Raw genomic sequence first — 7,465 nt, forward strand, 5'->3', positions numbered from 1 at the left:
GTTTAGTAGCTTAGCTAATTGGTGAGCTCAGTCTATAGTTTAGGATTGCTCCTGGATTCCTCACAGATGCTAAGCTCTTACACAGCAGTGACCACGAGTAACATTTTCTATCATCTCTGGTTGGCTAGGAAACTCCATCCCATCCCATCCCAGCAGGTGCCTCACTCAGTTATTCACTCCTTTGTCACCTCTCGATGGAACTACAGAAATGTGACGTAGCTGGGCATGAAGGCATCCTCCCTTAGGAAACTTTAACTAGCACATACTGCTGCAGCACATCTCCTCAGCAACGCCGACAACCACAAGCACATCAAAACTGCCCTTTGCTCTCTGCACTGGCTTCCCATGGACTAGAGAGTCTAGTTCAAATGTCTCAGTCTGTATCTTCGAGGAACTCCATGCCCTGGACTCGGGGTATTTAAAAGAGCGTAAAACTGTGGGATGGGTCCCATGATCAAGAACTGCCCTCATCAAGCCCAGTGGAACCGTCCACCTCAGGGTGTGGGCCAAGGCTGTAGAACAAACTCACTTAGGAACTAAGCATACCTTCCTCTCCATGTGCCTGGTGCACTTCTCCAACCTGCCTTCACTTCACTAGTAGAAACACAGGGCAGTACAGATAAACACCACCCCTTCCCCTCTCCCCCTCCCAACTCAAAACAGAACCCTATCAAAACACTGCACACACAATTCTCCCCCAGGAGAGAGGACGAGGAGACTGAATCACACCTGACAGATGTTAGTCACGTTGCTTAATGCACTTTATAGAATAACTTGTTTTCCCAATAAGTGAGGCTGAATGTGACAATATTTTCCCTTGAGGGCTCACTTACTCTTATAGCTATTTAAAGCTATTTCTGCTCATTTCTCTTTTCTCTCCCTCCCCACATTCCCTTTTCTCAGTTTCTCCCTCTCTCACCTGCCTGTCTCTCTTTTGTTCTTACTGCATTTCTTGCCCTGCAGCAACTTTCAAATTCCACCAGGTCAGCTTCACTCCCACCCACTCAGCTACCCCAGCTGCTGAAATGATTGCCAGTGATGTAGTTAATGCAGACAATTAATAACCCAATTACATTCCTGGGGGGTGATGAGTGTTCACACCTCTCAGAGCTATTGTTTCAGGCTGTCTGCAGACTCTGGCAAATGTCACTGTCATTTATGCTTGGGTCATATACAGAAGCTTTTCTTTGCAATAAAGAGAGCCAGAAGTTTACTTTTTAGATGAGAGAAAGCAGAGATTCTGCAGAATCTGAATGTGTCATGCAGGCCACATAAGTACATCAAACAGGTCGGATCTGCCCCATGGACCAGGGGTTTGACACCAATTACTTCTTGTATTTGTTTTTATTTATGACTAGGTTTATCACAAAGTTGTTGTGGTTTTTTTAATGCCTCATTTATGGAGTTGAAATAGCATGAGATCTGGTCTCCTCTCAGCTTTTCAGCTGAGGTAACCCATGAAGATCAGACCTCATATTATTTCATGTGGCAAAACAATCCAATGAAAAACAAACTCAAACCATCCGCACTTGGTTTTGTAGGAGTTCCCATTGCATCTGCTGCTGATTGAACTGAAAAGATCCTCTTCCCACCAACACTTGTACCAAACTCAACCGCTAAAGCCTCTCTAGAATATGAACCCAAACAATCAGACCCACAGCGAGCTCATTTCAAAATCAGGATGAAAATTGATGGGCTAGTCTTTGAATTACGCCCCATCTCTGAGAAAGATACAGACAAATGAGTCAAGACCATTCAGTATTATAATCCGACTTCCAGCAGCCATTTGTCCTCCTCTATTCATGGGATACTTCTTCCACACATTTCTTTCTACACTGGATCCTGCTGTTTCCCATGTACCTACCCATGTATTTACCCAGGATGAGTCAAGGGAACACACTTCACAGGCACTCCTGAGGGAGCTTGTATTTGTGCTGGTTTCTCTGAAAATTCATTAAGCCAGCTGAGGTGAGGATTTTAAAAACCAGTGTTCTTCACCTGACATGATGACACCCTGTGGTTGACAGCCATAACAGAGGCCAAAGAACCACAGATACAGTGAACCTCATGCTGTGATCTTATCAGGTCTCTCACACTAACCAGGCTTGGACCTGATTGGGGTTAGGATGGGAAACTGTCAAGACAACCCAGATGCTGCAGAGGGTGGGATGGGTAGTTCAGTAAGTGGTGCTATTCCCTCCAGTCAGTCCTGAACCAGTTCCCCAGCAGGATGCTCAGGAACACTCCTTATCCATGGCCCTCGTTGCCATAGTAACTAAGCACCTCAGGACCATGAAGGGATTTATTCTGGTTAGTGTGAGAGACCTGTGAGGTGGGGATGTATTAACCTCATTGGGCAGATGGGGAACTGAGGCACAGGGCAGATGAAGTGACTTGCCCAAGGTCACACAGGGAGTCTGTGGCTGAGCTGGGAGGTGAATCCAGATATCCTGAGTCCCTATCCACGTGACTAGACCATCCTTCCTCACCCTCTGCAGCTACATGTTTTTCACATGAAATGCACCACTGAAGTCCCGTGACCACTCTGAGCTCCGAGCTGTTAATTCTGCCCCCGGGGGAACATTTATATCCTGCCTCCCTGGCATGCCCCATCTTTTCCATCAGGTACAGGCCTTTGATCACCTCTCCCTTCCCGGGAAGGCAGGCCCTGGGCTTCTTCAAAACGAGTGATGTCATAAAAAGCGTACCACCCTGGCAACTAGGGACTCCCTCTGGCTGCCAGACATTCTCTTAACACACACCCCTCTCTCTGACTCCCACTGGCCTGCTTTCCAAGCACACTGTAAACCAGCTGTGTGCTGTCAAGGAGCAGACCACGAAGGCCCCTTCCTGGCTGCCAAAGGAGACTCCATGGCAGGGCCTTCAGTGCAAGGAGAAAGCCAGCAGAACCTAGAACACAGGTGCCGTGCCACTCTTCCTCCCAAACGCCAGTTAGGGTGGTCAGAGCAATTTGTGACATTTTATGCAAATATTTAGTGAGCTCACTTGCATGTTTTGCAACAAGTTTGCATATAACTATCAAAGGTATTTCAGTGTCCCTCCTTCCATCACCTGAGCATCTCACCATCTTCAATTAATTTATCCTCACAGCTTCCCTGTGAGGGCCGGGCCATTATCCCCATTTTACAGATGGGGAAAACTGAGGTTCAGAGGGACTAAGCAACCTACCTAAGGTTGCACAGGGATCTATGGCAGCACAGCACTTGAACCCACATCTCTAGCTAGTGCCCTAACATCCGGACCATTCTTCCTCTGCCAGATTTAAAAGTGCAGGCTTAAAAAATAGTGCTTGTACTCAGAATTGGTGAAAGGCAGGAGCCAGAGAGCCATGGCTAATGAAGCCTTCAATTTGTCCACAGGGCAGCAGCAGGACAAGCTTCCCACACATGCTGCCCTGCCAGCAGGCATCTGGTGCTCCTTCACTCTAACACCCCCTGCTCAGAGCCGCAGGCTCTGCGGCGATCAGCCTCTTCTTCTTACTCAGCCCTCCAACCAGGTCACACACAGTCCCACCCCTTCTGGGAAAACAAAAAGTCCAACAGGTAAGAGTCCATCATCGTTACAGGAGGATCTTCGGCCCCAGCTTTGGGCCCCAGGGTCCTTTCACCCTTATCTCAGGGCTTTAAAGTGTCCTTATCCCTGTACTGCCAGGGGCATCAGGCCACTTTCCTGCTAGCTGGCAGGGGATCCCAGGCCCTCCCACTATGCTGGGTTCCAGTCCAAGGTCTGCTCTGTCAGACTCCTTGAAGCTGTCTTCATGGACTCCTGCCTACTGCAGCCTGTCAGTAGGCCTCTCCCACGGCCTCTCTACGGTCATCCTTCTCTCAGGGCTCCCTCCACTCTGCAATCATCCAGTAAATCCCCAATTTAACCCAACTTCTGTCCTCCTCTGGTTTCACCTTTAGTCCCTCATAGATTTCCCTTGCTCTGTTCCTCTGAACACTTTCCAGGACTCTCCCCCTGGAAGTCCAGATCCTGCCGTGGCTGTGGTCCTGATCCACTGCAACCCTCACATCCAGGCTCCTGACAGTGTTCCACTCCCCAGGTCCCTCCGCCTGCAAGTCCTATCCCTGCCACACCCTTCCAGGGTCCTCCTGTTCTCAGGCTCTCTCTCTCTTCCCGGCTGAGCCATTTCTTCCCCTTTACCTCTGAGCCCTGCATGAGCCTTCTACCCAGCAGGATATCCCAGCTCCAGACAGCTCCATCATAACCTGCTCTGCACCAGCTTCTGCTGCTCCTTTGTGTTCCTCCACAGCCAGAAGACTGGCTGATGAATTCTCCTTTCTTTCCTGTACCATCCTCTTCTGCTCCAGGCTTTGTGCCTTTATGGCACCACCCAGCTCCTCCCCAGCTGGGCTTTCTCTTTAAGTAGGCCTCCTCTCCCCACTTTAGATGCAACCAGGTGAGTTAATTGGCCTTTCAGGCCCCCATTAACCCTTGCAGAACCAGGATGAGGTTGCCATCCAACAGAGATGCTCCCATGACATGACACTAACCCCAACCCCGTGAACAGCATCGTCCCTCAGAACAGCAGCCAGCCCAGTGCAACAACCACTGCACTCAGTCACCTTTGACATTGCTGTGTCATTACACATTGATATTGCAATAGTGTCAAGAGGCTTGAGGTCTGGACTCGAAGAGCTTACGCCAGGCAATTGGGGCCATTGCCAGTCTCTTACCTACTCTCCTGTGTGCCCGACCCTTATTGCTCCCCCATAGGCCCAGGACTCTGTCAATCTCACCCTTCTGCCCTCAGTCCTGACCAGCCTTCTTTGGGAGTTACTTGGGCAGATGCTCCTGCCTCCACTGACTTTGGCGCTGAAGGGAGGGAGGGATCTTGACACTGCTGCTCCTGGGCTCTGGAGCTGGGGCTCAGGATGGGAGCAGTCCTGGAGCCTAGCTACCCATGCTGAATGGCATGCTAAGCCACTTTCTAGCTAAAGCTGCTCCTGCTTACCCAACTGTTAGACCTCCAGGCAACTGGTGGCTGCAATTATAGCAGAACAGCAGCTGCAGGCAGAGGAGCATGGTGTAGCAGGCGACCAGCCTTACCATGAGTGACTGACAGCAGCCATGTGGTCCAGTTTACATGGTCCACATCAGAGGTCACAGTGCCGAGGCCAGATGTAATGTTAGCTAATTACATGCAAACAAGGGTGCGCTGATTGATACAGGAGAGGACAGTATTACCTCTTCCTGAAATAGCATTGCAGCAAATCAGAGCACACCTGCCAATCTCTCCTTGCCAGTTGGGTTGGCAGGGATCAGAGATTTCTCTGGAGTGGCTGCATCAGGGCCTGATCTGAAACTCAGCAAAGTCAATGGAAAGACTCCAATGGATCAGCCTGGATGGGCTTGGATCAGACCTTTAATTTGTGGCTATGTGGAGGAAAAATCCACTGGACCCAAGTAGGCCTAAACTTCCCAAGTAGGCCTAAAACTTTGGTCAAGCTAACTGTGTGTACACAGCATAAGAAGAGAGTCAGGAAAATTCCATTGTAAGGCAATTGCAACAGCACAGTTTAAGAAATGTAATCCTAACAGCTAGAAATTAGGAAAGACCCATTAACCGCAAAGAACAACCTGTCAATAACAGGAAAAGCTTGTTTTGCTATATTTCAAACAAGGAAAGCTGCTGTTAAAGCTTGCACTATATGCCAAATAAGGGAAAATGCTGTTAAAGGAAATGTGCTTAACAAATTGTGGTTTTCAGTTATATAAACCCCTGTATTTTCTGTTTATGCAGAGCAGCTTCGGCTGACTCTCCTTGTATGCGCATGCTTGACGTCAGGCTTGGTTCTGATCCAAACACAATGCGTGGTTAATTTTCCACCACAGCTATAATAGAAAGGTTCCCTGCTATCCCTGGAGCAGCTGCCCTCACTTTAACCCAGCAAGAGAGAAGTGGTAATGGCCTCCTCCTTGAGTGAATCTTCTCCCTCCTCAATAGGGCTCCACTGGCAAATTACACCGCCCAGGCAACAACAGCAATTAATTGGGACTGTGATGGGGCCATGCTCTACCTCCATCCTCTGATGCCCCCAAAACTGCTCAGACCTACTTTCTTTTTGGGTTTAGGCTGCATGTGATTCTAACCCCATCCACCAACACCAGTGTAGTGAAACACCAGAGTTTTAACCTCTACTCCATTCAGCCCTTCTTTGCTAGGACCCTAGGAGGTCTCCCTCTCTCTAGGGAGCTCCTTCATTGCAGGCTCAGCTAGCCTTGTCCTTGTCCTTGTCCTCCGTAACAAGTCCGTCCCGGTTTTTATCCAGTTGGTCAGCTGAGGGCTAATTAGTTCCTTACCTCCCCAGCCTCTCCTTCTGATTAGTTAATTATTCCATCATCTGTGACTGGGGGAACTAATTGAGGCTACAGTGATCAGAGTGCTGACCCACCTTTCAGAGCTCAGTCCTCTGTCACAGGACTCTTGGTAGAATCCCATACTGGAATAGCGGGGGTGCTGGGCAAAACTGAAGGAGGGATGTTGATGGCGTGGTAAGTGTGGGGGTGAAGTAAAGCCTGGGATAGTAGCCGAGGGGGAGGCTACTGGGTGGGGTTGAAGGACATCATCTGAGCTGTGTTTGTGATGGATGCCAAGATTGGAATAGCAGAGTGGGCTCTGGGTCAGGAGGACTAAGGTGCATCAGCAGAGCTCTGTGTATATGAGTGTGAGAGAGAGAGAGAGCGAGAGACATGTAAGGGAGCCCAGGGCTGGACTGAGGTTTCTTTGCCAGGATGATGTAGGTGACGTGTGCATTTAGCCTACACTGCACCTACACCTGGCTCACACTAGTGATATCAATTAGTGAACAATTAAATCTCTTGATCGACTTTAGCCCAAAGTGAAGTAAGTCATTTCAAAAAATTCTTTGCATGTGAAATGCCTCCCAAACCTGAGGCTTCTAGTTTTTACTCCCAGAACTGAAAAATATCATCTGTGTTGGTTTCGAATTGTGTGTGTATAAGTCATCCCCTGGGACTAGGGCCTTTGGTGCCAGGTTTCAGACTGAATGACTTTTTACAGCTGAATTATAAACTTTTAAAGGCCAGACTTAATCATAGCGATACTGAGACAACCGTTACAGTAGTGGTTTAAGGGGCATGGCTCTGATATACCTACGTGACATCTCCAAGTACACTTAGCACAGACGGCAACTGGGTATCCCATTTTCAGTGAGATTTCCCAGTCTGAAAGAGAATGAGGTCTAGTGTTTAAAGTGGGGTCCAAGATTCAGGACTCTTGGATTCTAGCCTTGCCTCTGCTACTGTGTCACCCTGTGACCTTGAGCAAGTCACTTACTCTCTGTGGGACAAACCCTTCACTGTATTACACAGGTATAAATACAAATAATTCCACCAAACTCTGGATTTACACAGCTGTAACTAAGAGCAGAATTTGACACTCTGTATTAAATGTGGATGAGAATATCTACTTTCTTCT

Source organism: Dermochelys coriacea, chromosome 7 (assembly GCF_009764565.3).
Source record: "Dermochelys coriacea isolate rDerCor1 chromosome 7, rDerCor1.pri.v4, whole genome shotgun sequence".
NCBI lineage: Eukaryota > Metazoa > Chordata > Testudines > Dermochelyidae > Dermochelys > Dermochelys coriacea.